Below are 15,574 nucleotides of genomic sequence, written 5' to 3'. Positions count from 1 at the left end.
TCACTGAAGCCAGGGTGAGTAATTATATCATACTTTACCTGAGTATACATGTGGGTGACGGGGAAAATGGCTTTGAATACAGGTCATTGATTAAACTTATCATGCACCTTAGGTCTCAGTCGGGACCCTCACAGATGCATCTACTGGCACCGGATGTGCAATCAAAAGTCAGAGCTAAACTATTCTTTCCACTGACAGCGTTCTAATTCAGTATGTGAGCCTTTGATGGAAATTCAGTCCATAAAAATGGTTGTGCAGCCTGAGTTCAATTCCCAGTCAGGGAAAATGCCTTTCTTTACTGACCCCATGACATAAACATGTTATCATGCACCTGCAGGGTGTTCCAGGTAGGAGGTTCAATAAACTCTGAGTCATACAAAAGGGCTGTGATTTTGGCCATTTCCATGCAATGGTGGTATAGTGGTGAGCATAGCTGCCTTCCAAGCAGTTGACCTGGGTTCGATTCCCGGCCATTGCAGTTTACCTGTGTGTCTACAATTTAACTTTATGTTTTACGTTTGTTTTCCTTCCTGAGATCCCAAAATCAGGCCGATGGTGCCAAAGTCCTCCAGCTACAGACCTGTAACCCGTCCTCACCACAGCTGTACATCTGTTACACCCTGTAGTTGTCTCGGGGAAAGGGAAGCTTATTGTCATATAGTGATGGGATGGCTCCATACTCCAGAACATCCCTGTGAACCCGGTCATACACCTTCTCCAGAACAAATCTTGGTGTTCCACATGTCCACTATAATTCCAGTGGATAAGACAAGTCAATCACAATCACAAGTTTTATCAGTTTTTAGGGTGTGGGGGTTAAGAACATCTGAATTAGTTTGAAAGTCACAATTGTTACCTTAACCTTAGCATTTAAAGAAACGCCCTGAGTCATCATCAGCAAACACCAGCTGCTGTTTTCACCCAGGTGGCTGCTACATGGGTTCAACTTGTGACTGTGGTGTTGTCAGTGAAAAGGATTCTGTTACAAACTCCTAAACTACTTCAAGGACTCTGCACCTTGGCGTTATTAGCACCACGCTCTAACCAGCTGAGCTAACCAGACTGCTTGGATGCTTCTAAGGCTTATTATAAAAGTAAACAGAACAAATAGCAGCTTAAACTTTTTGGAAAATTCAGCACGCCAGCATCGGCTGCTGGCTTAGCATGTATTTGTATCAATAAGCCTCTCAGCTGTTCTGAATGGTGACAGTGGGGCAGCCTTTGTGTTTACATCTGAATCACATGTGATTTTGGAAATTCTTCAAAGCAACTTCAAAGGAGGAGTTTCATTCTGTGAGTATTGTGACATCATCAGTCCAGAGTGATTTCTATGTGTCTGCGCTCATCCATTTGAAGGGAACGTGAGAGAGTGTGTATGCATCTGTGTCATGTGGGAGATCAATGAAAGGCGGGAACTGCCTTTGATCTCCAGTGATGTCACACAGTCTCATTGTGGAGTTATTAGTTGTTGATGTTGTTCTGTAAAAATCTGCATCAGTGAAACATTCATTCCAGACTGATATTATCTGTGTCATGGTGTTCAGAGATTTCAGCAGCTCACATCCAACACAGAGACTCTGAGCAGGCCCACCTGGTCTTAGACCCAGACCCAGACCCAGACCTAAATCCAAACCCAGGAGACAGAGGTTGAGTGAGTCAGTGAGGAAGAAGCTGCTCGTTCTCCTTCAACAGTTTGATCTGAGGAAAAGTCACTTCCTCTTTTCAGGAATCAACTTCTACCATCTGCCCACTAGATGGAGATAACTGAGCATCAACTTAAAAATCCTCTGGTCTTCCATGTGTGAACTATAATACCAGTGAATTAAACAAAGATCGTCCCTGGGTGGGCTCGAACCACCATCCTTTCAGTTAACAGCCGAATGCGCTGACCGATTGCACCACAGAGACATGATGACATTTCGAGATAGTTCAAGATGGTCTGACGTTTATGATAATTCCACCAAGAACAGCAGGCTGCAACATGGACAGACCAAAGTGAGGTGAATGTGTACTCTGTGGTGGAGGCCATGAGAAAAAATGGGAGGAGTCTTTGATGTCATGGTGGCATTACAGAATCTTTTTTTTTTTTTTTTTTTTTGCTTCAACAAGATACCAACTTTTTTCCAAAAGCTCTATCAGCTGCTCCAGCTGAGGCTTGAACTCACAACCTCAGCATCACTCTGCAGGTTACTGTCATATAAGTCATACTGTCATATCTAAAGCCTGTGGCTCCCTGTGGTAGAAATGGACAGCAGTTGTTGGACTAAAGAAAACTCAGCTGTTACTGAATCCGCTGCACACTAGCAGTTCCCTTCGATAGCTCAGTTGGTAGAGTGGAAGACTGTAGAGGCTTACAGCTGAAATCCTTAGGTCGCTGGTTCAAATCTGGCTTGAAGGAGGTCTTTCTTTTCATCAGCCTCATCCAGCACAGTGATGAGTCTAACAACAGACAGGAGGTGACCACAGTTGCATCACTCTTCATGTAGAGCAGCTGTGTTTTATGCTGCAGGCAGCACTGAGTTTCTAACATTTGGATGTTGTTAAGAGGATCATTACCATCAGCTGAGAATCAAACATGTGCAGCACGCAGGAATTCTACCATTGAAGTTCAACGAGCATCAAAGGCTTTTGACCATTTCTGTGAATAATGTAGAGAAAAAACTAACCTTCCTCTGGTGTTCCGGTCGGGATTTTTTGGATTTTCTGCTCACAGGTGATGTTACCAACCTGTGATCTTGATGTTACTCTACAGTATGTAGATCTACATGATCCTTGCCAAATACTATTTGCTGACTGGCGATATATCAAAAGCAGCAGCTCTTCAAACTCACTCATGACAAAGTGGTTGTTGCTGTGTTGAGCAGATGGAAATGTGGTGATTGACCGCTTTTCACAGGAGACAAACTTTGGTAAGAGTCACGATGGCCAGGCACTGATGTTGGCAACTTAACACTAAGGGCTCATCCGGGATTTGAACCCGGGACCCCAAGCGAGAATCATACCCCCAGACCAACGAGCCGAAATAGCTCAGTTGGGAGAGCGTTAGACTGAAGATCTAAAGGTCCCTGGTTCAATCCCGGGTTTCGGCATCAGAGGTACCTGAGTGTGGTTCAAGCTCAGGTTTTTCTGACCTACATTTCCAATGTTCCCCCTCTTCTTTCAACCACACCATGAATTGTGAGGTTGGATGCGTCACGCTGACTGGTGTGTCCAAAAGGCTGTCAAACACATCTTTCTTCAATTTTCTCCTCCAAACATTTGTACACAGTTTTGAGATTTCCCATAATGTCATATGTAATTTTGCAGTGAAGTATTTAATTAAATGTAAAACTGTTATAAACGGAGTGTTGCATTAGTGGCCACCATCACTTCAAGTAACCCAAATGGGAAAGATCCTTACTGCAGAGTTGGTTGTCTGACTGTTCTCTGTGTTATTGATACAGTTAAAAAGCTTTGTGAGCTCTTGACGTGTTTCGTGGCTTCGTTGGTCACATTTGCTCCCTTTGTGTCTGACAGAGATCCTGAACCTTCCCATTGCTGGATGTACTCCTGTGATGTGTGTTGGCCAATTCATTTCAAATGTTTCTAAATCTGTCAGAAGGTCATTTCCCATCTGTGTTCTTTGATCTTATGGTTAGCACTGTGGACTTTGAATCCAGTCATCTGAGTTCAAATCTCAGTGGAACCTCTGCCATCTGATTCAGTGTGATAGTGATTAAGAATAACACCCAAAACAGATGCTCACCGACCTCTGTGGTTAGGTAAAGGTCCAAAGAGGATGTAGATCAGTGGTAGACGTTCATCAAAACAAAAGGCCACTCAAGGCAGAACCGCTGCTCAGTCTAACATTCAGACAACAAATTGACAACAAACATGACGAGGTGGCCGACGACTCTCTCCTTCATTGCTGATAGATACATTAATGTGAGCAGTGAACTATCCGTCTATTCACACACAGTCCAGGTCGCTGCATGCTGAGGTGGCAGAGTGTTTAAGGTGATGGACTGCTAATCTACTGTATCCTGTGTGTGGGTTCACATCTCATTGTCTTCTGTGTTCAGCTGTCCATGTTGCAGCCTGCTATTCTAGGTAGAGTAATCCTAAACGTCTGACTTCAGGTCCATATATCAATCAAACCTGTTGAAGTGTAATTCAAAGGTTATCTGGATGTGTTGTATCTGCTTTCAGAGTTGTTGTCAGGTCATTAAGATTAATTTTCTATGCATGACTTTAGCTCTTTGGAGATACGGCAACAAGAGAAGGCCAAAATAAGGAGCTTACAATTCCAATACCAGTTAGTCAGCAAAATATGATGAGCCAAGTCCACTGTGACAAATATTTTCTTTAGCATAAAATAAACTGTCACATTAATGTCCTGAATGTGCTGTGTGTAAATAATGAGATCCTGGGTTCAAATCCCAGCAGTGCCTTGCTCCTAATGTTAGATGTTGTGGATAGAAAGGACTCATACATGGAGCGCACAAAATATAAAATACATTTGTCCCCAAAAGACACCTTACAGCAGTTGTGCTGCACCACTCTGCTGTAAACCACCCCAGATGGGACTCGAAACCACAATCCCTGGCTTAGGAGGCCAGTGCCTTATTCATTAGGCCACTGGGGCACAAAAAAAATGGGAGGAGCCTTTGATCTCTGTGATGTCATTAGAACCTTTGTGACATCACAGAATCAGCTTCTCCTTTGATGGTTACTGATGGAACAGGAAAAGGTCAGATCCTGATATAATCTTGTGAATCCACAAGTATGCCTTTCTTTGTTTGTGTGTTAAAAAGACACAGCACACTCTCTGACCTTCCTGTGCAAAAGGCCACTCAAGGCAGAACCACTGATCAGTCTAACATTCAGACCACATCTTTTTGACAACAAACATGACGAGGTGGCCGAGTGGTTAAGGTGATGGACTGCTAATCCATTGTGCTCTGCACGCGTGGGTTAGAATCCCTTCATCAGCTGTGTTCTGCTCACCTTAGTCTGTCCAAATATTCTTTCTCTTGTCATGATAACACTGTGAGAGATGTGAATTTGAAGCCTCCACTGTGGGACTTTGGAGAAGTGGATGGTGAACAGAACATCCAGCATTAACAGGGGCATCCAGCTGAAATAGCTCAGTTCCATCTTCAAATCTTCATTTTTATTATTCAGTATGTTTTGCTGTGTTTGAACTCCTTAACCCAAAGGTTTCATCAGACAGATAAGTGTTTTAGCTGTCACAGGAGCTCAGAAGCCATCTGGTTAGCTAAAGCTGCTAAAGCTACCACACCGTGCAGGGGATGTAGCTCAGTGGTCGAGCGTACCGCACAGCTGGGGCAACTGGCAGTGGTGGGATTTGAACCTACGTCTCCGAAGAGACTGGAGCCTAAATTGAGCCCTTCAGAGTCCCATATGGTCTAGCGGTCAGGAATCCTGGTTTTCACCCAGGCGGCCGGGGTTCGACTCCCGGTATGGGAATTTACTTTACAACAATGGACCTACCACTAGCATGTCCTGTCATTTTGATGAACGTCTACCACTGATCTACATCCTCTTTGGATCTTTACCACCATCTTTACCATCTTAACCACTCGGCCAGAGTGGCTGTTCTGGAATCCAATACTCAGAGTTCAGGGATAGACTCAAAGCTCGTTGAAACTCCTACCTGGAAAACCCCCAGGTGCATGATAACATTTTTATGTTAGGGGCTCAATCACCTGCATTTTTCAATAAAAAAAGCTTTCCCTGACCGGGAATCGAACCCGGGCCGCGGCAGTGAGAGTGCCGAATCCTAGCCACTAGACCATCAGGGAGTGTGTGGACAACAATACAACCATTTTTATGGACTTAACTTCCATCAAAGGCGAGCATTTCAAATCAGAGCGGGTTTTTAACCTGACGCAGCTGTAGCTGGACAGAATGCCGCACATCTTTCTCCCCTCATGTATCGTTGGCCATTCTCCACTTAAGATGTTCCATCTGAGGCCAACTTTCCTGGTCTGTGTCACAGGACATCCTGTAGGGGTATGATTCTCGCTTAGGGTGCGAGAGGTCCCGGACGAACCCGTTGTTTTATGTCTCCAAAATTAGTGGCCATCATGACTCTTACCAAAGTTTTTCTCCTGTGGAAAGCAGTCAATCATCAATACTAAACACAGCCCCAACCACTAAATTATGGCAGATAGAGGAAGTGATGATTCTCATCAGTTTGTTTCAGTGATGATTAGGAACTCCACTGAGAGTGAAGCTCTGCTGGGGTTTGAATGCAGAATGTCCAGTTTACAAGACAGACACTTTTAGCAGCTAAGCATCAGTACTGCCAGTTTCTCTGCAGTCTGTGTCTGTATTGTAGAGGAAGGAAAATCACTCAGTCACACTCATGGAGTCTAAAAAGGGACACCAGATAGAGAAGGGGAGAAAAATCAAACCAGCAGCTAAAGTGTGAAAATAATGATTAACAACAACCAAAGTTTCACACAGAGAGGCTGCGGCCTGGTGTGGACCATAATTACTCCGATACCATACTATAATTACTATGCTGCTTTTTTCTGAAAGTCCTATCTCAGTATCCTTCTGGATGTGCTTTTGTGATGTGTCAGAGCTCTTTCTTCCATTCTATCCTCCAAATGTTTGGACACAGTTTTGTCATTCCATGTGACTCTGTGGTGCAATGGTAGCGCGTCTGACTCCAGATCAGAAGGTACCGTGTTCAACTCACGTCAGGGTCAGATCATCTGCTCATTTGCGCTACATGGCTCGTTGGTCTAGGGGTATGATTCTCACTTAGGGTGCGAGAGGTCCCGGGTTCAAATCCCGGACGAGCCCATCTGTTGTCTTTCAGTCAACAGGATACACTAATACACTATGGAGCTTGCGTATGAAAACATGCAGGTTTGGCAGGGGACACCCAAATTTGAACTTCACACAGCTCCATGGTGTAATTGTTAGCACTCTAAATCTGTCATTCATAACATAACAGCGGGCGTTGTGCACCACGCAGGGGATGTAGCTCAGTGGGAGAGTGCATGCTTTGCATGTATGAGGCCCTGCGGTCCCTGTCATCTCCAGCGTTGATAATGAAGCATGGGAAGTCCTTATCTTGTGCAACACCCTGATCTCTCAATTATCCACACAGCTTGGAGCAATTTATCCTGTGTAGTCATCCTACCAAATTACCAAAGTGAACACAAGTGTACATGTGATGACAAAACAACAGCCATTGAAGGCCACTTAAAAGCAAACTCCTAATGTGCCTCTTTTTTTGCCTCTTTTGCCTCTTTTTTTAACTCATGCCTCTTTTTTTAACTCATGTCAAAACATCATAATGAAGTTACGTCAAGTACATATAGAGCAGGTCTAGACCAAACTCTTATTAAAATTATTTTGAGAGCTGTGGTGAGGAGGGGTTCCAGGTCAGTATCTGGAGGATTTTGCAGATGATGTGCTCCTTTCAGCACCATCAGCCTGAGAACGACAGCACTCATTGGATCGGTTTTCAGCAGAGTGTGAAGCAGCAGTGGAGCAGTGGAAGAGTGCTGGGCCCAAAACCCACCTCTGCTGAGGCAGTGATGCAAATAACAAACTACATTCTACATTGATCAACTTGCTGATTACTGCCACTACATGTTGATGTTATGACAGTTGCACTGCCCCTTTCCTCCACTTTGGTTTCACCAGAGCCATTGAATATGGTATAACCTGTAATACATAATTTCCCAACCACGAAGGGACTCGAACCCTCAGTCTTCTGATCCGAAGTCAGACAAATACATTAGGCCATGGTGATGTCCCATTGTCAGAATCAGTCAGTCCTTTCGCTTGATAACACGATAACATGATAAAACTGTGAGAGATGTGCATTTGAAGCCTTCACTGTGGGACTTTGGAGAAGTGGATGGTGAACAGAACATCCTGCATTAGTGGGCTCAGCCAGCCAAAATAGCTCAGTTGGGAGAGCGTTAGACTGAAGATCTAAAGGTCCCTGGTTCAATCCCGGGTTTCGGCATCAGAGGTGGTACCTCAGTGAGGTTCAAGCTCAGGTTTTTTTGACCTGCATTTCCAATGTTCTCCCTCCTCTTTCAACCACACCATGAAATATTGTGAGGTTGGATGCGTCACGCTGACTGGTTGTGTGTCCAAAAGGCTGTCAAACACATCTTTCTTCCATTTTCTCCTCCAAACAGTTTTGAGATTTCCCATGTCATATGTGTGTCATTTTTGCAGTGAAGTATTTAATTAAAAGTAAAACTGTTATAAACGGAGTGTTGCATCAGTGGCCACCATCACTTCAAGTAACCCAAATGGGAAAGATCCTTATCGACAGCATTGTTGCGCTTTGCTACATCTGAGCTAAAGATACAAATAAAATAATCTAAACTGGCTTTTATTTTGAAATGATTTTTGGAGATTTTTTTTTGAGGATGTTTTGAATTTCTAGCAGCCCGGCTAGCTCAGTCGGTAGAGCATGAGACTCTTAATCTCAGGGTCGTGGGTTCGAGCCCCACGTTGGGTGATAAGCAGTTTTTTTTTTTTTTTTTTTAGACCCAAAGTTACATTTCCAATATTCTGCCTCGTCTTTCAACCACAACCACATGAAATATTGTGAGGTTGAATGCTGCACGCTGACTGGTTGTGTGTCCAAATGGCTTCAAAGACATCTTTCTGCCATTCACTCCTCCAAACCTTTGGACACAGCTTTGAGCTTTCTCACAGGTGTAACCTACAGCTGTGAAAACCCCAAAGTAGTTTGTTTCTACAACATCTGACCTGAGCAACAAGGAAGTGCTGGGATTTATTGAATTTATTGTATTATTTGAATTTGAACATGTGAATAATGTGCACCCAGTGGTAGACGTGGCTAGGTCTAGTGGCTAGGATTCAGCGCTCTCACCGCCGCGGCCAGCGTTCGATTCCTGTTCAGGGAAAATATTTTTAACAGATATTGATAATGGTATCGGGGAAAAATTTCATATCGTTGCATCAGTAGTTTGAAGGTTTGAAGTCTTCTGTGTGACAGGCAGAGATACTGTCCACTATACTAATGAGGAGCAGGAAAGAGAAACATCATGTGGTGTGTGACTTCACTTCCTCTGTGGAAAAACAAACAGAGAATGAAGTTGTTTCCTAACAGTTTCTGTCCAGAGACTGAAGCTGACAGCATCATCTGCCCACACATCCACCGTATGGTTTTGCACCATCAACAGTGTCTCCCTTGATACTGGAACATCAACCCAGCACCTTGACCCACATCCTGCAGCACCTGTAGCAAATATTCCCCAGAGATCAGGTAAGAACTCTACACTTGTCTTTTCTCTGTTTGCATGTGTTCTTCAACAACATTCAATAGACATGATTAGCATCTAACTCAGCTACGTTAGACAGGTTTCTGAGGAGCTCAGACATCTGGGAGAGACTCGGAGTAGAACAGCTGCTCCTTTCTGATGCTCCACTGACTGAGCTACAGATGATTCAGTAACAGCTGAGTTATCTTTAGTCCAACAACTGCTGTCCATTCCTACCACAGGGAGCCACAGGCTTTAGTGTTTTCAGTCCTAACTCCTTTATTGTGAAAAAGTCAAATTCACATTTTATACAGATTTTTCATCCACTTTGGAAGAGTTTGGATCACAAATTTTGCAAAAGGCTTTCTTTGTCAGGAGTGGGATTCGAACCCACGTCTCCATTCAGAGACCAGAACTCCCTTTAGTGCAGGAAGGAGTTAACCTTGAGTCTGGCGTCTTAGACCACTCGGCCATCCTGACAGGCAGACTGTTCATTGAATTTGAATTACTTCCATGTGACAAGTGGAGATATGCTACACTCTACTTTGCATTGCCATCATATTGGAGGTGGGTTTGGCCGCGCAGTCAGCATTGGTGGTTCAGTGGTAGAATTCTCGCCTCCCATGCGAGAGGCCGGGGTTCAATTCCTGGCCAATGCAATGGCCACTGCTCTCCATGAAAAGCAGCAGTCAGCACTGCCTGGATACAACAGTGGTCAGGGCTGTATGTTTATACTGAAACACTGACAGCTCTCCTCCATCTCACTCTTTTACTTACTCTGGGTTCCAGCCCTCGTTGGTGCAGTAGGCAGTGTGTCAGTCTCATGAAGTTCCACTTCCAGGCCATGGAAGCAACAATGAGAAGTCATTTCCACTGTGTGCTGTACAAGACGGAGAAACAACAAGTTAAAGGTTTCTGCATCGCTGTTCAGTCAGATCAACAGCAGGCTGCCATCCACAGTTCATCACTTTTATTTTCATTCCTTCTTCAAATCTTTATTTTTATCATTTAATATCTTTTGCTGTGTTTGAGCTCCTTAACGCTTTGAGCTACAGAAAGAACAGGAGCTGTCGCAACACACAAGCATTTCAAAATAAAAGCCGATTTAGATTATTTTATTTCTATCTTTAGCTCAGATGTAGGCAAAACACAACACTGTCGTCGAGAAGGATCTTTTCCACTTCGGTGACTCAAAGTGACGGTGGCCACTGGAGAATCCAGCACCTTGGACCGCTCGGCTACACCACCACATACAGCTGCTAGCTTCACTGCACTAATGCCACATGTCTCACATTTTGTGTCTCCTCAAAGCTGCGTCCAAAGGATAGGAGGAGAGAATACCAGAAAGATGTCCTTGAAGCATCCTGGACACACAAACAGTCAGCGTGCAGCATCCAACCTCACAAACTCTCAAACAATATTTCATGGTTCTGGTGAAACCAAAGTCGAGGAAAAGGACAGCACAACTGTGTGAACATCAGCATGCCGTGTTCATGGAACAGACCCTGGCTTCAGGTTTGTAGACAGATTAAATTTGTTCTCCAAAGAACGGAAAAATGATGAGACAGGCAACAGGCAATGTGTTGCACTGATGGTGAGAGTTGAATAGCAGCCTCATCAAACCGACTGACTACAGAGGTGATGCCCCCTTGTTGCGAAAACCAGGAATTGACTTCAAATATCCAAAATTAACTGAAAAACGGCTCTGCTGTCACAATAAACACATCAAAACTGAAACAATTAAACTGTATAGTGTGAGCACATATTCATGGGTGTCACAATATACTTGATGTCCTCACGTATGAATGAATGTTTCACTGATGCAGATTTTTTTTTTTTTGACATTCTGTTGGTTCCTGTTTTCTGCTCAAGTGATATTTTTATGAGCTCTCTTCGGTACCAGAGCATCCCTGTGACCTCACTGTGACCTGTGGATCTCATTTCTGCCAGCCAGAGTCTGTTATGAAAGATAAAATCTGAAAACATTCATGGAATACATAGAAAACAGCATCACAGAGTGACAAATATTGTTAGAACTTTATAGCAAAGTATGTCACAATAAGTAGAAAATATGTTGATAGACCGACAGCATAGGTCTCACTTTGAGCGATGATTTAGAAAATAATGCTCAATGCTCATTTTCACAAAACTACAATGGATCACCGTTTAGTTCTGATAAATGACTTTGATAAAGTGAGTAACTTACAGGTTTAATCCATTTTCAGTTTATATTATTTTCATATCACAGCATATTTTAGGCATAATACAACAAATTGTCACATAATTTCTGATTGCAAATAAAAAAAACAAAAAACAAAAACACATGTTTCTATAAAGATGAATTAGCAGAACAAAAGTCAACATTTTTTATGCGTTTTATTGAAATTCGTTGACAAAACCTTTTTTTCTGGTATATATGTCACTGACTCAAACACAAATGAGTGAGGACAAAAAACAACAAAGCAAAAGTAAAAACAAATTACCAAACATGTTACAGTTTACTTTTGGTCAACCAGCAAAGATCCTGCAGTCACCTGCTTCGGTCTTTCTCTTCTTACCATTTGTCACAACCAAACGGTTTCCCCTCTGTATGGACCTCCATGTGAAATTTCAGGTTTCGCCTTAGTTTAAATGTTTTGCCACAAATATCACAGCTGAAGAGTTTCTCTTCTGTGTGGACTACCATGTGTGCTTTAAGGATTTTCTGTAGTTTAAACCTTTTCCCACAAACATCACAGCTGAAGAGTTTCTCTTCTGTGTGGACTACCATGTGTGCTTTAAGGATTTTCTGTCGTTTAAACCTTTTCCCACAAACATCACAGCTGAAGGGTCTCTCTCCTGTGTGGACTACCATGTGTTCTTTAAGGATTTTCTGTTGTTTAAACCTTTTCCCACAAACATCACAGCTGAAGGGTTTCTCTTCTGTGTGGACTACCATGTGTGATTTAAGGGTGTTCTGTAGTTTAAACCTTTTCCCACAAACATCACAGCTGAAGGGTCTCTCTCCTGTGTGGACTACCATGTGTTCTTTAAGGATTTTCTGTCGTTTAAACCTTTTCCCACAAACATCACAGCTGAAGGGTTTCTCTTCTGTGTGGATTAACATGTGTGATTTAAGGGCGTTCTGTAGTTTAAACCTTTTCCCACAAATATCACAGCTGAAGGGTTTCTCTTCTGTGTGGACTACCATGTGTTCTTTAAGGATTTTCTGTCGTTTAAACCTTTTCCGACAAACATCACAGCTGAAGGGTCTGTCTCCTGTATGGACTACCATGTGTTCTTTAAGGATTTTCTGTCGTTTAAACCTTTTCCCACAAACATCACAGCTGAAGGGTTTCTCTTCTGTGTGGATTACCATGTGTGATTTAAGGGCGTTCTGTCGTTTAAACCTTTTCCCACAAACATCACAGCTGAAGGGTCTCTCTCCTGTGTGGACTACCATGTGTTCTTTAAGGATTTTCTGTCGTTTAAACCTTTTCCCACAAACATCACAGCTGAAGGGTTTCTCTTCTGTGTGGATTACCATGTGTGATTTAAGGGCGTTCTGTAGTTTAAACCTTTTCCCACAAACATCACAGCAGAACAGTCTCTCCCCTGTGTGGACTACCTTGTGACTCTTCAGATCCCACTTTTTTTTAAACGTTTTCCCACACTCATGGCAGCTGAATGGTTTTTCATTGCTGTCACATTTTCTAACATTTGCATCACCTTCATGTATTTTCACATCTGACTGGGCCACTCTGGTTTCATGATAATCATCTTCACTGATTTCAGTATCAGAGGAGTCTGAGACCTCTTCCTCTGGATCTGGATCTGGTTGAAGAGGACTCTGTGGATCACAGCTCCTGGCCGGTTCATTCATCTCTTCATCCTCACTCTTCACCTGAAACGGCCTCACAGGGTTCCTGGTCTCCTCCAGTCCTGGTACCTGGTCCTCCTCCTGTTCCTGTTTAAGGACTGGACTCTCTGAATCCTCCGGATCCGGACTGGAGGTGAACTCAGGAGGAACCTCTTTTTTCACCATCAGCTGCTGAACATCTGGAGGAAACGATTCAATAATGAATCCTCTTTATTAGCTACAATATGAACACCGTTATTCCTCCAGCTGCTTCATTCTACATCTGCCAAATACAGTCCTCAGCCTTTCTCACTCATAAAAACAACCGACCCGTTTTGTGGATCAGGACTCGGGGCTGCAGCAGCTCCAGCTGGCTCCTCTGCCGGTCGATCTCCTGCCTGAAGCCCGAAGCCTCCTCCTCATATCCGGCTACCATTCTGTCCACGGTCGCTAAGATCTCCCGGGAGGCGGCGGCGAGTCTGTCGGTGACAAAAGCCTGCAGGACTTCTGCTGTGGACATTTTACCTTGTTCACCTTTCAGCTGAGGGACAAAAGACCGTCAGTCCTGTTTGTGTGGTTTCCTATATTATTTTTTTAAACATTGATTCAATGTGGTCATTAACCTGCAATACGCCCTTTAAGGTAACATTTGTGACTTTCTAACTACTTTCTTAACCCTCCACCCTCCATATCATTGATAAAACTTGCTGACTTGTGATTGACCTCTGAAATCACCAACACTACCCCAACAAATAGCACTTACTGCTCTCAGAACAGAAGTCTGTGCTTCAGTTGGGGAAACGTTGGTGACAAATGCATTAATTCAGCTGATCTGACGAAATGTATTAATTTTTGTCCAAATTCCATCCAGGACAACCCCAAAGAGAAGCACTTGTACAACAGGAAGTCTTCCGTCTTTTTATTTGAAATGATCATTGTTGCATTCTAAGAAGAAGTTGTTGTCTTTGTCAGTCAGCACTGCTCCAACAAGTAGCACTTACTGAATTCAACAGTCAAGTCAGTGCTCAAGTTAAGGTAACTTTTGTGACTTTCAGACTACTTTCTCAACCCCCAATTGATAAAATTATAAAACTTGTTGTCCTGGTGATTGAATAAAAGACAGAATAGCATTCCTCATTTTTTTGTCCAATTTCCAACCAGGACAACCCCAAAGAGAAGCACTTATGCACAAAGACTTCATCAGTGTCTCTGATTGGAGTGATCCGAGTTAGATCTGAAGAAAACATGGCTCCAAGACTTACTGTTGTTTTTGTCAATTAACACTGAAAGTGGAAAAAGAGAGCAATTGAATTGACTAAGTCACATTAAGCTTTAATTTTTACCTCACTTAGGATCTTCTCCTCAAGAGTCTTTGCAGCAACTTTCCAGTTGTGTCATTGTTCCAATGGACTCCCTTTCAGGCTTTTACCTGAATTTATCTTATACCTGAATGAAACCACTCCCACAGCTCCCTGTCTACTTTGTTCGGGCGGTTTCAATGGTCTTGGTAATGGTTTGTAATGAAGAACACATTTAGTCCATCAGGAACAGACAACGATCCTCTTAAATTCATGAGGACCGTTAGCATATGGTGAGAGGACTGTTAACTGCAGTGATTAGGGATTAGGGTTGTGTTGTTGTGGCTGATCTGTACAAATTTAAAATAGCAAATCATCATTTTTACTGAATTTCTGAGCAGGACAACCCCAAAGTAAATCATTTATGCACAAAGGAATAACTGTAGCATATCTGAGTTAGAGCCTCAGATATGGCTTGCTGTTGTTTTTGTCAGTCAACAAGTAGCTGAGCTGTGTAGTTGTGTTGTGCTACACACCAAACATGTCCAGAAAAGACAGACTGTTCTGTGTGTTCACACCTTGATTCCTGCCATCACAGTTCACCTTTTGTGTCTTACTTTTGTTATCCTTTTCAAAATTTTATTTGATGGCACAGAGTGACACGAGGCACTAATAAAAAAAGAAGGGGGGCCTGAAAGTGTGACTTGGTTCCCATCGTTCATATTAAAGAGCCATTCAAGAGACTCTCTGTGATCAGGTTAGGGTTAGCTGTCATGTTTCTAAAATGCATCAACAAGTGTTCAAGGCTTTTGATGGTGTAGTGGTGGTCAGTCATCATTGGTGGTTCATCTGTAGAATTCTCACCTGCCAGGCGGGAGGCCTGGGTTCAATTTTCTGGAATGTAAAACTCTGCTCTCCATGAAAAGCAGCAGTCAGCACTGCCTGGATACAACAGTGGTCAGGGCTGTATGATGTATGTTTATACTGAAACACTGACAGCTCTCCTCCATCTCACTCTTTTACTTACTCTGGGTTCCAGGCCTCGTTGGTGCAGCAGGCAGCGTGTCAGTCTCATAATCTGAAGGTGGTGAGTTGGTGCCTCTCACCACTTCCAGTTCCACTTCCAGGCCATTGAAGCAACTATGAGAAGTCATTTCCACTGTGTG

The 15,574-nt window shown here is 43.2% G+C and overlaps 11 non-coding genes across 11 annotated transcripts; 9 read left to right on the top strand and 2 right to left on the bottom strand.

Annotated features, from left to right (window-relative positions):
* The first annotated feature begins 406 nt into the window (after positions 1–406).
* Positions 407–478, top strand: trnag-ucc (transfer RNA glycine (anticodon UCC)). Its single transcript has one exon. It is a non-coding gene; the product is annotated as a tRNA-Gly (tRNA).
* Positions 479–2,310: 1,832 nt separating this feature from the next.
* trnay-gua (transfer RNA tyrosine (anticodon GUA)) lies at positions 2,311–2,398 on the top strand. Its single transcript is given in 2 exon segments — positions 2,311–2,347; positions 2,363–2,398. It is a non-coding gene; the product is annotated as a tRNA-Tyr (tRNA).
* Positions 2,399–3,016: 618 nt separating this feature from the next.
* On the top strand, positions 3,017–3,089 carry trnaf-gaa (transfer RNA phenylalanine (anticodon GAA)). The gene has a single exon. It is a non-coding gene; the product is annotated as a tRNA-Phe (tRNA).
* Positions 3,090–5,397: 2,308 nt separating this feature from the next.
* On the top strand, positions 5,398–5,469 carry trnae-uuc (transfer RNA glutamic acid (anticodon UUC)). The gene has a single exon. It is a non-coding gene; the product is annotated as a tRNA-Glu (tRNA).
* Positions 5,470–5,732: 263 nt separating this feature from the next.
* trnae-cuc (transfer RNA glutamic acid (anticodon CUC)) lies at positions 5,733–5,804 on the bottom strand. The gene has a single exon. It is a non-coding gene; the product is annotated as a tRNA-Glu (tRNA).
* An 843-nt stretch (positions 5,805–6,647) lies between these two features.
* trnaw-cca (transfer RNA tryptophan (anticodon CCA)) lies at positions 6,648–6,719 on the top strand. Its single transcript has one exon. It is a non-coding gene; the product is annotated as a tRNA-Trp (tRNA).
* Positions 6,720–6,744: 25 nt separating this feature from the next.
* Positions 6,745–6,816, top strand: trnap-agg (transfer RNA proline (anticodon AGG)). Its single transcript has one exon. It is a non-coding gene; the product is annotated as a tRNA-Pro (tRNA).
* Positions 6,817–7,923: 1,107 nt separating this feature from the next.
* Positions 7,924–7,996, top strand: trnaf-gaa (transfer RNA phenylalanine (anticodon GAA)). The gene has a single exon. It is a non-coding gene; the product is annotated as a tRNA-Phe (tRNA).
* Positions 7,997–8,430: 434 nt separating this feature from the next.
* On the top strand, positions 8,431–8,503 carry trnak-cuu (transfer RNA lysine (anticodon CUU)). Its single transcript has one exon. It is a non-coding gene; the product is annotated as a tRNA-Lys (tRNA).
* Positions 8,504–9,641: 1,138 nt separating this feature from the next.
* On the bottom strand, positions 9,642–9,752 carry trnal-caa (transfer RNA leucine (anticodon CAA)). The gene is made up of 2 exons: positions 9,715–9,752; positions 9,642–9,687 (listed from the first exon to the last, which is right to left on the bottom strand). It is a non-coding gene; the product is annotated as a tRNA-Leu (tRNA).
* A 108-nt stretch (positions 9,753–9,860) lies between these two features.
* Positions 9,861–9,931, top strand: trnag-ccc (transfer RNA glycine (anticodon CCC)). The gene has a single exon. It is a non-coding gene; the product is annotated as a tRNA-Gly (tRNA).
* The last annotated feature ends 5,643 nt before the right edge of the window (positions 9,932–15,574 follow it).

The sequence above is a fragment of the Echeneis naucrates genome, chromosome 2, assembly GCF_900963305.1.
Source record: "Echeneis naucrates chromosome 2, fEcheNa1.1, whole genome shotgun sequence".
NCBI classification, from domain to species: domain Eukaryota; kingdom Metazoa; phylum Chordata; class Actinopteri; order Carangiformes; family Echeneidae; genus Echeneis; species Echeneis naucrates.
Note: the sequence above shows the minus strand (reverse complement) of the source record. Positions and strands in the feature narration are given on the sequence as shown.